Source organism: Anser cygnoides, chromosome 6 (genome assembly GCF_040182565.1).
Source record: "Anser cygnoides isolate HZ-2024a breed goose chromosome 6, Taihu_goose_T2T_genome, whole genome shotgun sequence".
In the NCBI taxonomy this organism is placed as follows: Eukaryota; Metazoa; Chordata; class Aves; order Anseriformes; family Anatidae; genus Anser; species Anser cygnoides.
In genome coordinates, this window is record NC_089878.1 from 42,381,159 (window position 1) to 42,404,926 (window position 23,768).

Below are 23,768 nucleotides of genomic sequence, written 5' to 3' on the forward strand. Positions count from 1 at the left end.
TGGCGCCCCCCGGCGCCCTCTGCCGCCGCCTGCTGGCCAGAAGTGGGTACTGCAGGCGCCCCCGGGGCCGCGCATGCGCGGTGGCGCCCCCCGGCGCCCTCTGCCGCCGCCTGGTGGCCAGAAGTGGGTACTGCAGGCGCCCCCGGGGCCGCGCATGCGCGGTGGCGCCCCCCGGCGCCCTCTGCCGCCGCCTGGTGGCCAGAAGTGGGTACTGCAGGCGCCCCCGGGGCCGCGCATGCGCGGTGGCGCCCCCCGGCGCCCTCTGCCGCCGCCTGGTGGCCAGAAGTGGGTACTGCAGGCGCCCCCGGGGCCGCGCATGCGCGGTGGCGCCCCCCGGCGCCCTCTGCCGCCGCCTGGTGGCCGAAAGTGGGTACTGCAGGCGCCCCGGGGCCGCGCATGCGCGGTGGCGCCCCCCGGCGCCCTCTGCCGCCGTCTGCTGGCCGAAAGTGGGTACTGCAGGCGCCCCCGGGGCCGCGCATGCGCGGTGGCGCCCCCCGGCGCCCTCTGCCGCCGCCTGGTGGCCGAAAGTGGGTACTGCAGGCGCCCCCGGGGCCGCGCATGCGCGGTGGCGCCCCCCGGCGCCCTCTGCCGCCGCCTGGTGGCCGAAAGTGGGTACTGCAGGCGCCCCCGGGGCCGCGCATGCGCGGTGGCGCCCCCCGGCGCCCTCTGCCGCCGCCTGGTGGCCAGAAGTGGGTACTGCAGGCGCCCCCGGGGCCGCGCATGCGCGGTGGCGCCCCCCGGCGCCCTCTGCCGCCGCCTGCTGGCCAGAAGTGGGTACTGCAGGCGCCCCCGGGGCCGCGCATGCGCGGTGGCGCCCCCCGGCGCCCTCTGCCGCCGCCTGGTGGCCAGAAGTGGGTACTGCAGGCGCCCCCGGGGCCGCGCATGCGCGGTGGCGCCCCCCGGCGCCCTCTGCCGCCGCCTGGTGGCCAGAAGTGGGTACAGCAGGCGCCCCCGGGGCCGCGCATGCGCGGTGGCGCCCCCCGGCGCCCTCTGCCGCCGCCTGGCGGACCGGGCGTGCGGCGGGGTCTGCACTGCGCGGGGCTTCGGAGGGCTGGGGGGGAGGGGGGCGAGGCGGCGCGGGGGGGGGGGGCGGGCGGGCGGGCGCAGAGAGTGCGGCGGGGGGGGGGTTGTGTGCGCTTGGCCGACTCCCCTCTGGGTCGGATGGACTGCTCCGTCCCGCGGCATGCTGGGAGCTGTAGTTCTGTGGTGCGCGGCCGGTCTTTCCCCGAGCCGGGGCCGGGGCCGGGGCCGGGCCGTGCGCGCCGGGAGGCGCAGGTTGCCGCTGGCTGCGAGCGCGGCTGCCGGCGGTGAGGCGAGCGAGAGCCTTCGGGGGCGCTTCCCCGGAGCGTCGGGCCGGGAGGGGTGGGGGCTGCGGCGGCCGGGCGCGGGTCCTCGCTGCGCTCGATCGTCGGGCTGCGCCTCGGAGGTTTTCCTCCCCCCGCGTGCTGACGGCCGGCTCTCTCCTTTCCCTGCGGCTCACCAGGGCAGAAGCAGCTCCCCGCCGCTGGGACCCCTGCGGGGTTTGTCGCCGAGCGAAGGTGGCGCAGCAGCTGAAGGGAGGAAAGCTGCAGCTGGCGTGCTGCAGTCGCAGGTTTCCCAGGAGAAAGAGAAGCCCGTCTGTCCCAGCTGTCCGGGTAAGTCGCAGCGACCTCCGGGTGAAATCCAGGCGTGAAGGGGATTTTGGTGGCTCTCTTACACAGCTAGTCCTACCAAAGATCGCATCGGTTACGAAAAGTAGTAGTAACCTTGCAGTTTGCGTGTTCTGTAACATCTGTAGCACAATAAACTGGCAGGTGAAGAAATGAGTGGGTACAAATACACGTGACTCTACAGCTGAGATTAAATAACGTGCAGGTTCTTCTGCGTTTTGTCTTTCAAAGCGCGTTGTTTGACTCGGTGATCCTTAACGATGATCCTCGGTGGTCCCTTCCAACTCAGGATATTCTATGATTCTGTTGTTGCCGAGCGCCTGAGCTTTTTGCTCACATTACTGAGGAAAGGAATGGCTGTGCTTCTTCCCCACCCCCCTCTCTTTTTCTTTTTTTTTCCTCTCCTCTTCTCCCTCGATGACGGGGACTCGAAATGTTTTTCTCAGATGTCCATGTGAAAATTTAAAAAAAAAAAAGAAGCTGATGGTGAACATGGTGAACACTGACAGAATTGGGTGACACTTTCAAGGTAGAGGGCAAAGAACGTGGAAATTTCTAGTACGTTAGTGTTACTCTGTTAGCAAAACCGACGTACACGCCGCTTGCTGTTCCTAGTTTTTTGGTTTGGCCTGGTTTTCCTTTCAGAAGTCTCCCCGAAGGCCTTTGTGGACAAAACTTTGTCCCACTTCAGCTTTAAGAATTATCCTAGAAATAATGAACAAGTGCTTGCAGGGCTTTCCGGAACGCTAGTTGTGGTCAGTCAAGAACGACTTGGGAGGCAATTCCTTTCGTGGAATTGCAGAGTGATTGAGAGATCAAGGCCAGCGTTGTGAAGAAATAGTGCCAGGTTATAGTCACAGGTGACTGCCTTCTGAAGGGAGCAGAGGCTCCCATCTGCAGACCAGACCATCTTTACCGAGAGCTTTTCTACCAGCCTGGGGCTTGGATCAGGGACATTGCTAGCGAGCTTACGAGCTTAGTTCAAACTTCAGATTATTCCCTACTCCTGCTCTTTCACGTGGGTACCAACAAAGTTGCAGCAAGAAGTCTGTGTTCAATCAAAATAAATTTCAGGGCCCTGGGAAGATAGCTAAAGGATTCAGAAGCACAGGTTATCGTCTAGCATTTTGGGATATATTAAACACAGCATAGCCAGCTGGTCAAAAGAGGTGATTCTCCCACTGCATTTAGCGTTGGCGAAGCCTCTCCTTCAATATTGTGTGCGATTCTGGGCTCTACAATATAAAAAGAACGTTAAGATCCCTGAAAGCGTACAGAGGAGGGCAACAAAGCCGGTAAAAGGATTGGAAGGCACGCCCTGTGTGGACGCTACGGTACTTCTGCTAACTCCTCGGAATTGTATATAGTCACGAGTAACACTCCTGATTCTAAATACCTAAGTCTTTCCCTGCATATAAGCCGAACGCTATTCTACAATCGTTTGCTTCTTCTGGCAGTGGATTCTGTCTTTCAGTGATTTATGGGTACTTTACATGTCCTGGATATTGCTTTCCAGATACCTGGAGCTTGCTAGCTTTTCTGTCTCCCAGACGTGTGGCTGGTAGTGGTCTAGTCTTGTGAGCTGTGCTGCCGTGAAGTCTGTCACCTGTTGATGCTGAAGGTACTTTTCTAGAAAGAGGAAGGTGGTAGGTACAGTTTCACACCAGGACATCAACAAAATCACGTACTCTTTTTATCATCTCCAGACGTGTTTCCTTCGGTGGCTTCTGGACTTTGGTCCATATTGTAGGCCCCGAGAAGGAAGGAGGTTGGCTTTTCATAACCACAGTTTCTTCCAGCTGTTTCAGATGGATTTCATGGTTGATTCTAGTTGAAATGACTGCCTCAGTAAAAAAAAATAACAAAAATGATAGTCCAAACAACTTAAAAAAAAAAAAAATAAAAAACAAACGAAAACACCACTCCCATTTCCTCACAGCTTATTCATTTGCTGTGGTATCTTCTTTATGGAAAGAAGTGTCCTTTCCTTCCCAAGCTGTAAAGGAAGAGTTCAGGTACTCTTCACTTGTGCGCTTTAATCTGTGACGTGTTTGTTCGCATAGAACTTCTGGGAAGTTTGGCGGTAGAGTTTAGGGTTTACATGTTAGGTAAACAGAAGTATCGCTCAACTCAGGACATAGTTAAATAAAAGTACAATATTTATTTAAAATGAATAAGTGTGTGTCTATAGTCTTGTGTCCTTTCTTTGCAGAACTCAATAGTTAGCCTTTATACATATTTCTAAGTTGCCCGGTTTATCAGTGTACAACACAGCATTCGGGAATATCATCTGAGATTTTAGGTGAAGAGGACGGTCCTTTGTTCAGTTGTGCACTCTTGTGTGTCAGCCCTGATTCTGAACCGTATAAAAGCTGGAAACTTCTTTCCGGTTTTCTCTCTAACCTCACTGAAGTGTGGGTACTTCCCAGCGTACGTGATACTATTCAGCATGTGGATATTCTGTTTCCTCACACTAGCTACAATTCCGGTGAAGTTACACATCTTGAGCCTGCATGTTAGTGTTTCATCCTTTCAGTTCCACAAAAGGAGGGTTCAGTGGAAGTTTTGAATCCTGTAGAGTGGAATACAGGTTTTTAGCCTCAAAGGCTTTAGTTCTTTTTCCCTGGTGAGCTTTGGAACAGAAGATATGTAACATTAACAGTTTTTTATTATTCATTTCAGGACTCTTTGACAGCCCTCCAGGATCCGATGATGCAAAGCTCACTGACATATCCTACCCAGGAGACCAACAATCTGTGACATTTGGAACCAAATCCCAGGTGGGAAACGTAAGCGATCAAAGTGGAGCAAGAATTCGTGTTGAGCATGGGGATTCAAATAACAAGTGCATTTTCGGGAACTGGCTCTATCCTTCATCGCAGGTGAAAGCAGCTCTGCGGGCCCTCCAGGGAGGCACCTCTGCAGTGATTGCAAGTGGAACCCACCCAAAGATCTCGGGTCATGTCATCACAGATGTTGTGGAAGGGAAGAAAGTTGGAACTTTTTTTTCAGAGGTAAAACCTGCAGGTGAGTACGGAAGTAACATGTACATTGGGAGCTGTAGAGATTTCCTGGAAGTTTAGGGTCGAAATTTGGCTAGGCCTGCCTGTTCAACAAATGGGAAACTACGCTCTGCTTGACAAACGGCTTTTGAAAGGTAATTTTTAATGTTGGAATAGAACATCTTGAATCCTCTGCTCGGGTTCCTTCCAGCTGATGACTTGCTGCATCAGACTTGCATTCAAAGAACTAGGTAGAATTTGTATTGCTTTTAGTCTTAGAGGTTATCATCTATTATTGAAGATTTCAGGGTGAAAGCGTGCATATAGAATGTACGGCTGAACTAAGATAGTGTGTAGTTTGGGTTTTTGTCGTAAGTTCTTTTAATGACTCGGTCTTTTGTTACCGTATGTAGGAATGTTTTCCTGCCTCTGTGTTGCTGCGACAATGTAACAAGGGCCGTAGAAAGTCAGACCAAAGATCAGTGATCTTAGCAGAATGGAACGAGTATAGAGCGATACTTGTGACTTGCACTTTAAGACAAGCCAATGCCTTTGAGTATAAAAACGCTTAATGTGTTTCTTGTAAAAATCGGCCATATCCTTTGAACCCATGTAAACACTTAGCACCCGTGGGTCACAGCAGTCACGAGCCTTAACTAGGTATTGTGCGTAAACTCTGGAGCTAGCACTATGTGGAGAACTGCTTCCTTTATTTTGTGTGTGTTTGTGGGCAGGAGGAGCGTTGAAGTTTGCTTCCTGCTAGCTTTTGATGCCCCCGCCTTCTGTATGGAAAGAGAACATGGGTGATCGATCTCTGTTCAACTTCTATGATATGAGACATCGTCTTTTCCCTCATCGTCTCTTTGTCACATGAAAAAGGTTTTTTCTTAGTCCTTTTCTACAGAAACTGTTCCAAAAGTTTGGTGATCCCTGTTTCTCCTGGCTGAAACTGTTTTTATTCTACTGTGACCTTTTTAAGATAGGCAAAAATAAAATTCTGTGTAGCATCCAAGATGCAAATGAACCCTCAGTTTATGAGATAGCAAGGCTAACTTTGAGTTTTGATTAGACTGGTGATGTTTCTTGTTGCCTTTCCTAGGCCTTTTCCAAAAGCTTAAACGTGTAAGTTGCTCTTCGATGCTGATGAGCATTGAGGTGATGTTTTCATAGGATTATGTGCAGTACCAAGGCCTGATTTCCCCTTTTGCCTCTGCATTTCTTCACGTTTATCTGCTTTGAATTGTACTTGCTATTTGGTTGCATAGTGGCTGCAAAGGAATCACAGGCTGGTTGAGGTTGGAAGGACCTCCAGAGGTCACCTAGTCCAACACCCCTGCTCAAGCAGAGCCACCCAGATCTGGTTTTCCAGGACCACGTCCAAACAGGTTTTGAAACCTCACAAAGACTGTGACTCCACGACCTCCCTGGGCAGCCTACGCTAGTGCTCAGTCACCCTCACAGCGAAAAAGTATTTACTGATGTTCAGGAAACCACAGGAGGGGAACATCCTATGTTTCGGCCTGTGTCTGTTGCCTCCTTTTTTGTTCCTTGGGTACCAGTTAGAAAAGTCTGGCTTTGTCTTCCTTCCACCCTCCCTTCGTGTATTTACAGACATCGATGAGATCCCCTCCAAGCCTCCTCTTCTCCAGGCCGAACGGTCCCAGCTCTCCCAGCCTGTCCTCATAGGAAAGGTGCTTCAGTCCCTTACCATCCTCGTGGCCCTCCGTTGGACTCTTTGCAGTGTGTCCAGGTCTCTCTTGTACTGGGAGGCCCAGGCCCAGCACTCCAGGTGCGGCCTCACCGTTCCTGAGCAGAGGGGGAGGATCGCCTTTCTTGACCTGCTGGCAATACTTTGCCTAATGCCACCCAGGATACCCTCAGCTGCTTTTGCAGCAAAGGCACATTGCTGTTTCGTGTTCAAGTTGGTGTCCACCAGGAAACTTAGCTCCTTTTCCGAGAAGTTCCTTTCTGGGAAAAAGTGCGATATCAGCGCTTTTCACTTTGTCCTACTGCAATAAATTTGTATCAGCTATAAAGCTTTTCATCTTGTAACCCCACGTCTCAGACAATTACAAATATGGTGAACAGCAAAAGTAAAGGTGAAATCTTACTGCGACCCTTCCTCTACCATGGAACGTGGTTACTCCCATTCTTTCTTTTGTCTTCTGTCTTCCAAAACACACTTTAAATATTCAGGTAACTTTTTAAAATGAACTCTTATCTCCTCGCGTGTGTCACTCTTTTTCAAAGAACACGAAAATACGCTCTACTTTATAAAGTATGACCTCGCTTTAAAAAGCTGTTTTAACACTCCTTGATTAAGTCTTCTTAATCAAGTGTCCGCTAGTTCTTTTCTTAACTCCTGTTATTTTCCTTAACGTGGGAATTCCTGCTCTGGCAATTTCTGTAGGACGCTTCTGAAATAGAAGTCCAGGCCTATTAGTCACATTTCAAGTCATCTGTCCTACAGACAATTTCAAGAGAGTTAAAAATGAAAACGTAGCTTATCCGTGAGCTACTTGAGAACTCCTTAGTGAAATGCTGCGTGAGCCTTTTGACTTGTTACTTCTGCTTCTGTTTCAAAACTTGTTCTGTATCGTTTCAGTTTGAGACAGGTTCTTTGATATCCATGCCACGAAGAAAACCTTTCTTCTGTAAGAACCCTTCAGTGTGCACAGGGAGAGGCGTGGAGAGAGCAGCTATTCTGCAAGCTGTTACTCAGGCCGCTTTTGGCTTCCAGTGCTGTTTGTACATTCCCGTGTTGTTTTGCAATCTTTTCTCTTTTCGTTAGTTGTCTAACTAAACTTTTTCAAAGGATGCCTCCCTGTTTTCAGTTTTCTCCTACGCCCTGAGATTTAGCCGTCCTTCTATTCTTTTGCTCTTTGTCATGTCTTTTTGATACAAGCTGTGTGCAGCTTTGATACAAGCTTGTTTGTCCCCTATGACCTGGATGATCTTGCTGAATCTCCGTGATGCCTTGAAAAGGGCTGTGCTCGGGGACCGTGGCAGCATTTTGGTATCTGATACAGATTTTCCTGTTCTGGCATACAGTGAATTTCTTTGATATGTCTATTAGGACCGTACCTGTTTTCCTGCTTTGAGTAAGGAGTTGGAAGATGAAAGGTTAGCGTTCCTTTCCTCCCACATGGGCTGTAACCTTTGTCTGCATGTCTTGTGGTTGTGTTTTGTTTGTTTGTTTGTTTGTTTGTTTGTTTTGGCAGGCCCTCCAGCAGAGCAGCAGGGTGAAAGGTCTCGAGCTGGTGGCAGGACCCTGGCAGCTCTGCAGCCTGAGCAGGTGAGAGAACAGTATGTGCTCACTCTTTAAGGTTGGGAACACGTGGCAAGTCTTAAAATACAGGTTTATAACACAAATGGGTCCTGGAAAAAATCAGCTGGCTCCAAGCATTCAGGGAGTCAAGACAGTGAGAAGATGTGTCAGCAGAAATGAGCTGAAGTGAGCCAGATGTCAAACACCATGGACTTCATATAAGGATGCAGTTCAGAAGCTTTTCTCTTTCGGAGAGCGGAGATTATTTATCGTCTTGCTGACTTATTACCTGATCACAGAGAAGAAATTCTCTTGGCAAACGAGAAGGACTTAGAAGAAGCTGAAAATAAAGGTAATATTATGGGTCCTTTCATGGTACTCCTGTTGTCATGAGCTTTTCTGGGCCTCAAAGGAAATGAGCAGAACTAGAATATTCCGTCACCTGCAATTGGATATTATGGCTGTCACAGGTTAGTGAGCCCAGGACTTTGAGAGCTTGTCAGTGGAAACAGCTGCAGCTTCCATAATTACATGAGAGATGTCTTCATCAGAGAAGACAGAGAGGCCTTTGAAAACAGCAACCCACGGCATTGTTTAAAAAAAAATAAAAATCTAAATAAATAAATAAATAGCGTTTTCTTTTGCCAAAGGAGGCTCGCTTTAGAAATTGAATATAGCAAGTATCTGCCCTGTTATCGTCATGTATGAAATAGCATGAGTATCTCCTGGGCTGGTTAACGTAATGTTTGGCCCCTGTGGGGAAGGTTGTTACTTAAAAATGATGCTTTCCAGAACGAACCATGTTACCTTCTGACCGAGGAAAGTACAGTTCAGGCAGCATAGACTAAATCCGTTCTTTTGTGTTCGAGTGGTGCATCGAGAAGCTGGTCTTGGGTTAGAAAATGTGTGAAACTGGCACGTCACAAACTGTAATGCAGAGAGATCTTTGATAACAAAAGCGTATTTCTGTTGGTGAATTACTGGAAGGCTGCAAGAAGTCTTGCCTCAAAAGACTCTTCTGAAATGAATTCTGTTGCCATCCCAATTTTTTTTTTCTACGGGCACATTCTTGGGACTTGCTTCTGCAATGTCGAGAGTTATGCAGGGTTGGTTTTTGATACCCAGCGTAGAGAAGGAGTTAGCTTACATTCAGGTGCTGCGGTTTCTGCACGTGTCTTATAACGTAGGTTCCCTTCTTAACTTGCAATTTATGAGGTTCCTACCAATGAGCACTTTCCTGTCCATGCCGAACGCAGCTGAGTTGCAGGCTACCATTAAACATCAAATGTTTAATATAGATTGTTAATAACAAATCGCAACTGTTAAGAATATATGCTAAAAAAAATAAGCACAGAAAGTAGAAGCTCTAGGCTGTGAGTGGTCTGTCCCATACTGATACTGCATGTTTGCACTGAGGCAGAATGATTGCTTTCACTCACTTGTGGAGCGATGAGTCTGGGCTCTCACTGCTAGTATTTTTAGCAAGACGGATTGAGCATTTCTCTAACATATGAGCAAGTGTTTGAGGAGCAAGTGATGGGTATGGGCACTTAGAAAGAGACTGCCAAAGGGCAGCTTCCTATTTTATAACTGAATTTTGTGAGCGTTGGTCCTCGTTTCATACTGAAGGGGAGTATGCTCTAGTGAAGGGAGTATGTTCACGTGAAAGGAAAAGGCACTAGTCTCCCTCGTCTGCCATTATTACTTCCTTGCTGCTAGCTTCCTTGCTGCTAGCTCTGTTCTTCATAGAAAGCCAGTATGTTTCCTCGTCACATTCTAGTCTGCCTTCCTAGACTTCAGCCTTTGCCTCCTGGGTCTCTTGCCTTGCATAGACAATCTCTCCCCTTCTCCTCTTCTTCATCTCATTTGTAAACCTTTTATCAGGCTGATTCTTACTGGCTTCCCACCCCCACCCCCCGACCTTTTTCTATTTTTTCCTTTTTTTCTATTTTTTTTTTTTACAGACTTAGGATGGCTTGTCTTGTTAGTTACTTTTCTTCCTGCCAGCCCCCAGCCTCAAGTTCTCCGATGCGACTTCAGAGGATCATCTTTGATACCTCCGCATCTGAATAATACGGTTTCTGTCCCATGCTGTAGCTGACGGCAGGACGGACTCTGAGTGCAGAGGAGAGGTTGCTTCCTTCCTAGTTTCCTATTGCGTCTCATACTGGTTTGGGTAAGCAATTTCAGAGGAAATTTGACTTCTCCGCGGAGCAGTGTGTGCCTGACAGCTAGCTGGAGACAGCACACACGGCATTGAGTCCGTGCTCCGAGTGCGGTCCTGAGTTGCAGTAAAGGTAGACAGACAGACGGCGGCGCGCCTCAGGGGAGATGGGCGGGGCATGCAAATCACGCCGGAGGGGAGGGGAGGGAGGGCGGGCGAAGGGGCGGGGCGAACGCTCGGAGGAGGCCGAGCTGCGCCAATCAGCGCGGAGCGGAGGTCGGGCGCAGGGGCTCGGTGGGCGGGGCACGCGGGCGGCGAGCCGCGGGGAGGGAGAGGCGGTGCCGGGGGCGGGGCATGCAAATTTCGCGCGGGGCCGAGCGAATCGGGCGCGCGGGGGCCCGAAGGGGCCGCTGGGAGGCCCCGGCGACGAGGCGGCGGGGCGCTCGGGGGTCGCGGCTGCGACCGAAGCGCCCGAGAGTGGGCGAGGGCGGCGGGTTGAGCCCCGGGAGGGCGGGGACGAGCGGTGGAGCAGCGGCCGTGAGGTAGGGGTGGTGGGCGCGGGAGGGGGTGTGTGTGTGTGAGAACAAGCGTTTGTTTGTTGCACCTTAATGCCCAGCACTAGTGGCTTGGAGGGTGGCGCTGTAAGTGGAGCGTTGCAGGGGCTTCCCGCCTCTGCCAGTGAATTGGCGGAGTAATTAGGAACCGGATGTTACTTCGCGGGATGTTCGGAATTTTGGTTTGGTAAATGGAAAGGGGTCCTAGCGTCCGTATCTGCATCCTTGATCGTAGTAGCAGCAGTTTTGACGACCCTGGGTTGTTGCATTATCCCCTGTGTAAAAGGACTAGTACAGCGGTTCACTGAAACTGCGCTATTGAAACAAATGACCGTGGAGCCACCACCTTACTCACGTAAGGTGATGATATTAGAGGGGATGGAAAGCAAAGAAGATGAAGAAGAGGAAGAGATCTACCAAATTACACCGCAGAGAAAAGTTTTGCAAAAATCAACAATTTATAAAGAAGAAAAGGGGGGAATTGTGGGAATAAAAATGTTGCTTTTGCAGAGTTACGTTGTTCAGAGGGAAGTAATGCAGTGTTGAGGCTCGCAGTGATAAGAAAGCTTAACGGACAACCTTGTAAAATGCAGACAACCGGACTCCTCAGAGCAGCTAGATGAAAATCACGGTGTCAAGTCAGATCAGTGAAGAAACATTACCACTTCAAACAGTAAAAAAGTCAAAAGAAATTTGAAATTGAACAGGCCGGCAACTGAAGGCCACGTAGTGTCTGTGAAGCGTCGGATAGGTTGTGAACCCGGAATACCCAGTCAATGGGGAAACAGGGGAGGGTCCCGGTCGTCGAGAAAGAAAGTACATAAACCGTACTGTGTGACTAGTAGGCGCGCTCCTGCTTGTGGGACGCGTGCCATTGCGATCGCGAATAAATTACTGCTTCACTGAGACCCTCGCCTGAGCCTAAGCTACTGGCTACGGAGTGTTTCTCACACTCCCTGCGCGTAATCCTGGCTACAATATACCGCGTTATCGAAGGTGCCTTTTAAACAACATTGATAGAAACTCAGGGGGCGATAGTACTGACCCTGGGTGTGGAACTATCCACGCAGGGAATAATCCACACTGCACCAAATATGGTAGCCACAGGAACGCCAATATACATAGCGCACGCCAGATGCAACGTGAGAATCCTGCAACTGGATGGCCTGTCCCAAATGGCGAGAGGTGGTACTGGCTACGTGGCAATAAAGCCAGGCAGGTGTTGCCCCTGGGATGGAAGGGAGCTTGCACCCTGGAGGCAATAATTCCAAACGTAACTATTATTGAAGACCCACAAAGCCAAAGCCCCCTTGAGACCACACGCAGGATTAAGCGGACTCCAGACAATTCTCTAGTAAAATTCTCTAGTATTTCACAGCTTTGCAAGGTGGTTTTTACCTTGGTTAGGGGTGGGTGAATTAGAAAAAGCGATTGTAAATATCTCCGCTATAACTGAAGAACTAGAAAATAAGTTTGATAAGTTTGCCAAAATAGTACCGTAGAATCGAATAGTGTTAGATTCATTAATAACCTCATAAGGAGGAGCGTGCACTGTAATTAATGCTAGTTGCTGTATATATGTAGATCAAATGGGACGAATTTGACTGATATTTGGGGGGAAAAAAAAGTATACTGGGGGGCGTGTGGGGGGGAAGATCCTACACAGAGTAGCTCAAGATGACAGTTCCTGGGCATTTAGAAACATTTGGGAGAAACTAACTTCGTGGTTACCTGAACAGAATTGGCTCAAACCACTATTTGTTGGTATTGTAAAAATAATGGCGTTGTACGCCTCCCATCCCCCGTGACATCCGAAGAAGACTATTGCGCCTTAACGTTGGAGAAACTCAAGAGCGTGGTACGTGAAGAGGTGCAAAAACAACAGTAGGAGTAAGGAAAGGAGAGGAGGGAACTGTGAGAAACTAAGTTGTGTTTTTGCAGTAGAGAACTAATTTTCTGTATTCCGAGGTAGTCGTGCAGTCATAATGAGGAGAAACGCTACGTGGGTAAGCGGACAGTAGGCGGCCTCACTGTTCCGAAATAAGGCAGAAGCTTGAGGAAAAACAGGCTGAGCAGCGTGGGAACGGTAAAACAAAGATCACAGGTTCCTGAAACATAAGAAAGGGAAAAAAAAAAAAAAAAAGGAAGTAAGAAGGGAGCAATTAAAGGGTTGAAAAAGAAGTAAAATTGTACATACATGGTATAGAGGAGCGTCGAGTAGCTTGTGAACCTGCAGTACTCGGCCAGTGAGGACACAGGGGAGGGGATCGGGCGTCGGGGAACAGGGAATAAAAGTTGATGCTGTGCTTACTGCAATGCGCTCCTGATCGGCAGGACGCCCGCCACTGCAACCGCGAATAAAATAGCCTCAGAGAAGATCGTGTGTCAAGAAAATTATTTGAGATGTTTCTCGCAGATATACTTGACGAGGGAGGACCAAGAACACCCGCGCCTTCTTTAAAAAAAAATAAATAAATAAAAAAAAAGGCAGCACAGGGGCAGCCTCAGGGTCGCCTTCCCACAGGGAAGCGGCGCCGTGATTGGCTGGACCGTGAGGGCGGAAGTGGCGTCACGGCTAGCCTTAACTCAGGGCGGAAGCGCTCCGTGATTGGCTCGGAGGAACCCAGGGCGGAGGTGCCGTGCAGGGCTTGCCGGCACTATGGGCAGAAGCTGTCGGGCCGGGCCGCGCTGGGCTCAGCTCGGGCCGGGCCGCCGAGGCGCGGTGCCGACACGAGGTTGGTGGTCGGTGCCGCCCCGGGCCGGGCCGGGCCGGGAGGGGACGAGGCGGCGGGCGGTTGGGGCGCCACGCGGTCGGCGGCTTCTGCGGAAACGGCCCTTGTGCGGGGCGGGGGCGGCGCCGCGGCGGAGCGGAGCGGAGCGGACCGGGCGTGCGGCGGGGTCTGCACTGCGCGGGGCTTCGGAGGGCTGGGGGGGAGGGGGGCGAAGCGGCGCGGGGGGGGCGGTTGCGTGCGCTTGGCCGACTCCCCTCTGTGTCGGATGGACTGCTCCGTCCCGCGGCATGCTGGGAGCTGTAGTTCTGTGGTGCGCGGCCGGTCTTTCCCCGAGCCTGGGCCGGGGCCGGGGCCGGGGCCGGGGCCGGGCCGTGCGCGCCGGGAGGCGCAGGTTGCCGCTGGCTGCGAGCGCGGCTGCCGGCGGTGAGGCGAGCGAGAGCCTTCGGGGGCGCTTCCCCGGAGCGTCGGGCCGGGAGGGGTGGGGGCTGCGGCGGCCGGGCGCGGGTCCTCGCTGCGCTCGATCGTCGGGCTGCGCCTCGGAGGTTTTCCTCCCCCCGCGTGCTGACGGCCGGCTCTCTCCTTTCCCTGCGGCTCACCAGGGCAGAAGCAGCTCCCCGCCGCTGGGACCCCCGCGGGGTTTGTTGCCGAGCGAAGGTGGCGCAGCAGCTGAAGGGAGGAAAGCTGCAGCTGGCGTGCTGCAGTCGCAGGTTTCCCAGGAGAAAGAGCAGCCCGTCTGTCCCAGCTGTCCGGGTAAGTTGTAGCGACCTCCGGGTGAAATCCAGGTGTGCTCTAGTAATTTTCCTGCACCTCAGGCTCAAAGGCCTGATTGAATTTGCAGAACTGTGAACGGATGAACAGATTGGAGGATTTTTTTTTTTTTTGGAAGGAGGCAGTCCCTAAACCGATGCAGTCTAACTGCATCTAAGATGTAGGTTGTTACTTCCATAAGCTATAAAGGAACTTTACATGTTTTTTAAATGGAGTCTCATGTGCGTGCGTTTGGCTTGTCCTGATGGCTGGTGTAGGTGATTGCTCACATGACCAAAAACTCCTTGTGCTGATGTTGGATCTGCCCGTTGGTAAAGGACCGCATGTTCAGCTTTTTTTCCTTACCGTGTCGTAGTTATTTTATTATTATTTTTTTTCTGAAAGAAAGGGCGGATTTTTCATTGGTTTCTCTGTGAGCATATCGAACCAGATTGCAGTAAATACACGTAAGCGAGTAGGCTGCAGCACGTACTGGTCAGTATCAGAGTACTACTCTGCTAGCAGAGGAGAGCCAGATGAAGATGTTCAGGGTAAGGGCTTGTTCTGCCTCAAGTTGAATGGAAAGATGCTGAAGTTGAGCATCCTGGGGAATGTTTGTAGGACTATTTTTAGACGACGAAAGTTCAAATGGCTGTCGATGAAGGGGATTTTGTTGGCTCTTTTAGACAGCTATTCCTACCGAAGATCCCATCGGTTACAAAAGGTGGTAACCTTGCAGTTTCTACGGTCTGTAGCAAAATAAACTGGCAGATGAATAAATGAGCAGGCACAAATACATGTGACTCTATAGCCATGTTGTGGTTTAACGTAGCTGGCAGCTAAGCACCACATAGCCGTTGGCTTGTCCTCCCCTCTCCCTCTCTGGGATGGGGGAGAGAAATGGGAAAGTGAAGCCTGTGGGTTGAGATAAAGACAGCTTATAAAAACAGGAAAATAATAATAATAATGATAATAGTACTACTACTAATAATGTGCACAAACAAGTGATGCGCAATGCAATTGCTCGCCACCTGCTGACCGATGCCCAGCCTATCCGCAAGCAGCTGGTCCCCCCAGTCCTGCTAGCCACCCCTATATATTGTTTAGCATGACGTCAGATGGTATGGAATACCCCTTTGGCCAGTTTGGGTCAGCTGCCCTGGGTCTATCCCCTCCCAGCTCCTGCTGCACCCCCAGCCTGCCCACTGGCAGGACAGAGCGAGAAGCTGGAAAGTCCTTGGCCTGGTGTAAACACTGCTCTGCAACAATTAAAACATCAGCATGTTATCAACACTTTTCTCAGCCTAATCCAAAACATAGCACCCTACCAGCTACTAGGAGGAAAATTAACTCTATATTAGCTGAAACCAGGACAAGCTGAGGTTAAATAACCTGCAGTTTCTTCTGTTTTATCTTTCAAAGAATGTTCTTGCTGAGCGCCTGAGCTTTTTGCTCACCTTACCGAGGAAAGGAATGGCTGTGCTTCTTCCCCCCTCATCCCTATTTTTTTTCCTCTTCTCCCTCGATGACAGGGACTTGAAATGTTTTTCTCAGATGTCCATGTGAAAGTTTTAAAGAATGCTAATGGTGAACACTGACAGAATTGGGTGACGTTTTAAAGGTGGAGGGTAAAGAACGTGGAAATTCCTAGTACGTTAATGTTACTTTGTTAACAAAACTGATGTAATAGCCACTTGCTGTTTCTGTTTTTTTGGTTTGGCTTGGTTTTCCTTTCAGTAGTCTCCCGAAAGGCTTTTGTTGACAAAACTTTGTCCTGCTTCAGCTTTAAGAATTATCCTAGAAATAATGAACAAGTGCTTGCAGGGCTTTCCAGAATGCTAATTGTAGTCAGTCAAGAATGACTTGGGAGGCAATTCCTTTCACGTAATCGTAGAGTGGTTTGGGTTGGAAGGGACGCTTAAAGATCATCTAGTCCATCCCCCCTGCCTCGATCAGTGGCGTCTTGCACTAGGTCAGGTTGCTCAAAGCCCCATCCAGCCCAGCTTTGAGTACCTCCAGTAATGAGGCCTCTACAACTTCTCTGGGCATCCTGTTTCAGTGTCTTACTACCCTCATTGAGAAGAACTTCTTCCTTTTGTTCAATCTAAATCTATCTTCCTTCAGTTTAAAACTTGTCTTGCCTTGTCGCTACAGGCCCTGGTAAAAAGTCCTTGCCTGTCTCTTTTGTAAGTCCACTATACGTGTTTAAAGGTAGTAATGAGGTCTCCCCAGAGCCTTCTCTTCTCCGGGCCGAAGTGTGACACAGCCCTTCTCCTGGTGCTGGCTTGCAGGTCAGTGCCGAGCTACCGGAAGGAGGTTTTTATGTACTTTGCTACTTCCTTCAAAGGGAAGTTGAAGTACAGACAAGCTGACTGAGAACACTCCAAAGTGGTAGACGCGAGACGTTTTGTAGGACGCCAGCTCTTTTCCTCTGTGAGCGGAAGGAAAGCTTGTTCGGACACAGGTATCTATCACAGAGGGATGCAGCTCTCGTTACCACTTCTGCTGACTCCTGAAGTGTTCTATGCGCTGGTCTGATATCCCTGCCCATCTGTGGCAGAAGAGTTTGTCCCTCAGATTGCAGAAGCAGCATTGTGGAATTTAGGTTTTGGAATGTATTGAGATTGTACTCCTGAAATCTGATCTATTTCAAGATACTACCTATCCTTTCAAACCTTGCTTCTCTGAAATCCAAGTCGTTGTCATTACCCCAGAAATACCGAAGGGAGAAATGCTCCATTGAGCAAATTATCAGAAAGACAGAATCAATTTAGGCAAGCCTCTCTCCCGTGGAATTTGTGGATTCCTTAAACTGGCCTGGCAGGAGTATTTGAAGTAAATACTATCCAAGAAAAAATTATTCTCACGTGTCCCCTCAAGACTAGGAGATGGTTACCCAGCAAAATGCTTGCTCGAGGCACGGGCTCAACAGCTGATTAAGTAATTGGAGTGTGTGGGATAAAATACTGCAGACAGCACAGTCCACGCGTTTGGTTGTTTAATGCCACTGAGATATGCTTTTATAGCAGAAATGTGTCAGAATTAACAGTAATACAAGGAAACGATGCAAACCTGGAGGTAGGCAGTGAGCTTTGTGAGCAGGGAGTGCTGGTGTGGCCCTGTTCCTCTGACTACACCTGTGCGAATCAAGTAGGGGAAGTGAGTATGGATGTGGTATTTCAGCCCTTTCAGGGAGCTGAACGTCACCTGAAAAGATGACGACATCCCTGCCCAGGAGGACCTGCCCACCACAGTCTGTAGCATTGTGTGCATTTGTAGATTGCTGGGCCTGAGAGTAGGGGACTATGGGATGTTGGGGCTGGGATTTGATTTGGGGATTCCCCCCAGCCCCACAAGCTTAGCTTTTAAGTTAAAGCTTGGAAATAAAAGAGGGAGTGAGGGAAGAAAAAAGCAAAGCCTTACAGAGCCTCAGCTCCATTGAGGAACGAATAACAGTCTGTCTGCTTCTGGAAGAACTTCCCACTGCTGAGGATAGATGGGGTGGACCCCAAAAACTAGGTGGGATTCTGTGTGAGCTGGTAATACTGCCAGCAGGACTCCATAGCTGACGAGAGACATTATTTGTTTTGATGTCTGTCACAATGAAAAATGCTTGTTTCATCCAACCTGGGGAAGTAGTATCAAACTCACAGACAAACAATATTAGTAAGACTCTATTATACAGTCATTGTGAAAGTTTAGCATAGCGAAGAAACTGTGTGTATAAGGTGAAAAATGGAGTCATACCTCCGAGAAGTCCCAGTTTGTGGTCTTTAATCTTTTTTCTTGTTTTTTTTTTGGGGGGGGGGGAGGGGAGGGAAGGGGGGTAATGAGGGAGAGAGACGAACATTACCAAAAAGGTGACAAAATCCGTGCCTAAAAAGCTCACCTGCTACAGCTTTTATAAATGATCTTTGCACTGCAAGTTTCAGTTTTCATGAAGCCAAATTGACATAAATCTGAAAATTTCCATGGGTTTAAAAGAACGCTTACTGAAATATTCTTGTCATTCACAGTAATAATGGAGTGAGTGAACTTGTTCCGCATAGTGACCTTACTTTATTTTTTTTGTATTCCAGCAAACCTGTGCAATCCCAGGAGTGTAAGTACAGTCTTGTGTAGCATTGTCATTCTGCCCCACCACTCTGATATCTAACAAGGTAATACTTTCTGGATGTTGTCTACAAATTCTTTCCTTTCTTATGTAAGAGGTAGATGCATGTATTGCCTAGTTTGTCATAGATTGTTGCTGAAGTACTGTTTTATTTGTATTTGTGAAGACAGCAGAATCAAAGATAGCAGCTCGGCGACTTCCACCGAGATGGTCATTAAGATAAAACAGTGAAGTTTCTAGCATATATTAAAAAGCCTGGAGGAGTTAGCATAGCTTGCAGGAAATTGTGCTGGAAAGAGATGATATTTGACAGCAAACATGAAAATGTTGTCTTCTTACCAAGAATGATGAGAACTGCCGCGTCCGCCCTGTGTTTGGATGGGTAAGTGAGGTGAGTGAGTTAAGAGGAGCTGAGCATAGAGTTTGTGGCGGAATTGAGAAACGAATGAGATAATTTAACCTCTTTTCCGTGCATGTCTTTTTTTTTAAATCCCATACTTTTGTTATTATCAAGAATTTTTAATGTAACTCTCTATTTTAACTGGTTTGGTTTTGTGGATAGCAGCTAACTATAGAAAGAACTAAGATCCTGAAGTGTCCTTGGAGCCGCTAACTCTACTTCTTTATCTCTTCCCTAAGAAGACGTCCTGGATTTAAAGACGGTGTGTATTAAATGAAGTATGAGAAGAAACAGCTTCTTCAGACACTGGCGCTCCTCTTCTTCAGCTCGTGCAGAAGGCTGACAGCCTGTCTCACTCTTGTCAGTGCTATCCCACCAGCTCCTGTAGGAGCTCAGCACCGCGTTTGGCCTGTTGCGATCTTCCCGCTCCCCTCATTTCTGTGCTGCAACGCCACCATGCACGAGAAGTCAGGTAGGATCTGAAGACCTTTGAAATTGCTAAAGAATCAAACCTCAGCTGTCAGTTTTAGCCCATTGTATTCCAGACGTTTGCTTTGCTGGATGATAGTTTCGTTTTTGATTTTGTAATACGTTCTTTGTAGAGGTTATTTTAAGCAGACAAGTAGGTAGCCTCCTCCTTTCGGTGGATTTGTGCAGGTTTTAGCTGAGCTTTGCACATCTGAGCGATTGCCCAGTGGCTGTTCTGGTCTTGACGCGTCCCTAAAACCTTTGTCCGCCTCGCCCCTCCTCTTTGTGTATTAAGATGCATGTTTGCGTAAAAATTATGTACACTGTGCATAAGCTCCCCAGTGGTTATGGGGCATTTTCAGCATTTCACAGATAAGACTCTGTGTTTACTTAATCACTTAGGCATAGTCCTGGCTTTCAGCGTAGGCATAGCTAATGATTGTTACTCAAGTGGTTATGAAGTTCCCAACGTTTGTTTGTTTATATATATATATATGTAGAGAGAGAGAGAGATACATACACATATGTATATGTATGTATATACATAAATGAAACTGAGTCTGTGGAGTAAAAGACTTGTCTGCTTGCTGTATATACTCACGTATCAGCAGACTCATACGCAAGCTGATCCAAACTGGGTGCCAAGCTGTGCCTTTTTTGTCGCATGGAATATGCAATCTGTGCACCTCAGGTGTACCTTGTCTATTAACTATCTCTTACATCGTGCTACCCCATTAATATCAGTGGATGTACCCAGCACCACCTTGGGGCTACATAGAATGTGGAAATTTCTAGTATGTTAATGTTACTCTGTTAACAAAACTGACGTACTAGCTGCATGCTGTTTCTATTTTTTTGTTTTTCTTTTCAGTAGCCTCCCCAAAAGTTTTTGTGGACATGTTGTGTATCTTTTCTTGTTCTTCCAGGATTCACTTGGCAGGGAAGACAACCATGGAATCCAAGGGCTGTGGACAACCATCTACCAGATGGTTGTTGAAGATGCCTTCGGTCACGTCATTTGTCCTTTTAGCTTGCCCTTTCCTTTATCTTGAGTTGAATTTTTGTGCAGCGCTATGTTTGCAGTGGTAACACTGCTGCTGAGGTGTTTTCGATTAAAAACGATCTTAACTGTAATAGTGAATTCACTGAGTGTGGCTTTGTATAACGACTTCCACGACCATAACATTTTTCTCCTTTGTCACAGATAGGAGGAAAACTCTTTAGAGAGAGATGGAGAAGGAATTAATTATACCTCTGCCTCATCCCATGAGACCAGAAGACGTGTAGTAACTGTAAGCTGCAATTCTCAGGAGACATACTAAGCATCTCTGGTTCCTTCTCGGCCTGCCCCCCTAAGGCCTTAGGGATGAGAAATCTTAGGCTTAATGTTTTTCCCTATGAAATACTGTCGTGTTAAGGGGCGTAGCTGACTAACTGTTACGGATATGGTCGGATTCGGGGTACTGAACTACCAGGGTCACGGATTCACCAATAACGTAGCACACCCTCGCTCTAGTTGTGTTCAATGAGAACTGTCACGGCTAGGAACAATGCAACGAAGGGCAGTTTATTACAGCAACAGGGACACAGGTTCTTTGGAATTGCCGGCGATAAATTCACTGTCCGCAAAAGCAAGCGAGCACGCATGAAATACACGGGTACTCGTCCTGGCTATTAACGCATTAAAAGGCACAAAGGCTCTAGAGATTTGAGTTTCTACGGAGACGCCTGGTACAACCAAGCATTCAGATCTTACCCCACGACATCCCAGTGCGGGGGGAAGAGAGGCTCAGCCCGTCGACTGATCCCGGAAGTCAGAAAGGTATCCTTCGTGATGGTATCTTCCCTAACATCCCCTTTCACTTAAGCCAATTTACATTATCCACCAATCTGTTCTCTTTAGAGACCAGTGATAGGACCCGTGGGAATGGTGTCAACCTGCAGCAGGAGAGGTTCAGGCTAGACATCAGGAAGAGGTTCTTCACTGAGAGGGTTGTTGAGCACTGGAACAGTCTCCCCAGGGCGGTAGTCGCTTCACCAAGTCTGCCGGAGTTTAAGAAGCATTTGGACTGTGCACTTAGTCATATGGTCTGAATTTTTGGGTTGACCTGTGTGATGCCGGGAGTTGGGCTCGATGATCCTTGTGGATCCCTTCCAATTCGGGATATTCTATGACTCTGTGATTATTTTCTGTCCCTTTTAGGTGGAGCTTGAGTGACTCTAGTCAGGCATATCTTGGTTATGATTTGTAAAGTTTTCTTGCTTTCGTTTAAAGCTATAGGGGTCTGAGAAATTCAGAGCGTGTGCTCAGTGAGGGGCGGTCGCAGCTTGGAGGCATGGAGCTTTTGGGATGGAGGTGTGTTTTGGTATTATAGTGATGATATAATGAGCAAAAGTTCACTAGAGTACAACGTTCTGTCAAAACCATGACAGGTGGTTGGCTCAGGGTGTGAGAAACAAAGTTGTGTTTTTGCAGTAGAGAATTACTTTTCTGTATTCCAAGGTAATCGTGTAGTCATAATAAGGAGAAATGCTAAGTAGATAAGTGAAGGGAATGAGGACACAGACTCCAAAATAGTCGAGAAATGGAGACCCTTTATTGTTCCAATGCCAGATATTATATAGCTTTCTGAACCAGCTACATGCACTGCACGCAGCTAGCGTGCGTAGTTACAGACTTCTGATTAGTGCATTCCTTTTGATCATGCATAGCCCTCTATAGGCCCGTCCGAGCCTAGCAACTTCTTACTGGTTCCCACTTTCTCTTATTCTAGCCTGGTTACCACTCTATGCCTGTGAGTAACCTTCTTCTTAACCCTTAGTGCACCGCTGTATCAATCAGCTCCAGTTTATCACCGAATGGGTCACCTGTAGATAAGTGGACAGTAGAAGGCCTCACTGTTCCAAAATAAGGTAGAAGCTTGAGAAAAACAAGATGAGCAGTGTGAGAACAGTAAAACAAAGATCACAAAGTTCTCAAAACATAAGAAAGGAGAAATTAAAGGGTTGAAAAAACACAAAAATTGTACATACGTGGTATAGAGGAGCGTCGAGTAGCTTGTGAACCTGTAGTACTTAGCCAATGAGGAAACAGGGGAGGTGATCAGGCGTCGGGTAATAGGGAATAAAAGGTTATGATTTGTTTACTAAAATGCGTTCCTGATTGACAGGATGCCCGCCATTGCAATCACGAATAAAATAGCTTCACAGAAGATCCTGTCTGAAGAAAATTATTTGAGATTTTTCTCACAAGGATGGTAAACATGCAGCTTATCAGTCTTGGTGCGCATAAGAGCATCAGGTCCCCGTCTCATCACAGAGCCTATCCGTGGTGTCTCCACTCTGCTCTATGCTCTGTACTGTTCCTTAGAGTCAGCACACCAAGTTCCCCTAGTGCAATAGCATGTAAAGTTGGAGGCCTAGGGAACACTTAGGTAGCGCAGCTACCCTCCACCCTGAAAGCTTTTTCAATGCTGCACGTTTTCTTTAAAATGTGAATATTAGTTTAATTTGCCTAGTTACTTAAGGCAATTACTCCACAAGTACCAGAAGCGATATTGAGAAGCCTACTTCCAGCATCTCTGTTGGTAATAATAGCTTCATACTTGTGTGCTTATCCTCATGCCTTTTCCTTTCAAATACTGGAAAGGCAGAGACTGTTCAACAGAGTCATCTCTGATCCAAAAACCAAAACTCTGATTTCATCCCAAACTAATGCTGTCTGATGTCAGTAAAACTGCTATTACTCTCGGTCATCCTGGCTGTCGCAATTGTGCCTCTGTTGGACTCTCTGTCCAACCCCGTTGATCACCCCTGTCCCGCTCCCTGCCCCCCCGGTGGTTCTTCTGTCCCTCTGCCCTGCTGTCTGTCTGTCCACCCAGTTCCTCTCTTGCTGCTTGTATCCCACTTGTGCCCTTTTCCTTTTTCTTCCTCCTTCTGTGCCTCACAGCCCATTTCTGCAGGAGGCAGCTGTTCCCCAGGGCATGGATGCTGAGACGGACGGATGGACCTGCTGGATGCCTGAGCCCCGCAGCCCCCCAGGGGAAGGGGAGAATGTCTGGGCAGGGAGTTCTGCCGCAGTCTCCCTCCCAGGAGTCCTGTGTAAGAGTTTAATAAAGTTTGCTTTCTGGCTTGTGCTGCCCTCTGTGTTTGTGGACACTGTAAGTGGCTGTGGCCGTGCTGCTAGGTGCAGGTTCCTGGGTGTGGAGGGGGCAGGGGCTGGGGTGTTGGCCCCGTGTTTATTGTCCATGGGGGAGCCAATGGACACAGACAAGCGACCTGGGTGTGGGGGCCACCCTGCTGGGGAGGCTGCAGGCGGGGGGGGGGCAAGGGCAGCAATGGTGGGGGTAGGCCTGTGCTGTGTTTGCTCCCTGGGCCAGGTGTGCTGGGACTGGTCTGCGCAGAGGGAGTGATTGGCGAGCATGACCTAGGCTGTGGCTGCTGCGGAGCAGCAGGTGAGGGAGGGCCTGGGTGTCCGTGGCAGAGGGGAGGGAATGGTGTTGGGGCGGCTGGGTCCTGCAGGATCCGTGGCTGGGGTAGTAGGCGGCGGATCAGAAAGCACGGGTTTGACTCTGGGGCGGGGCGTCAGCTGGGTCAGGTGGCTGGGAGCGTCTTGCCCCACAGCATGCCGGGAGTTGTGGTCTTTGGGCTCCGGGCTTTTGATCGGCCAC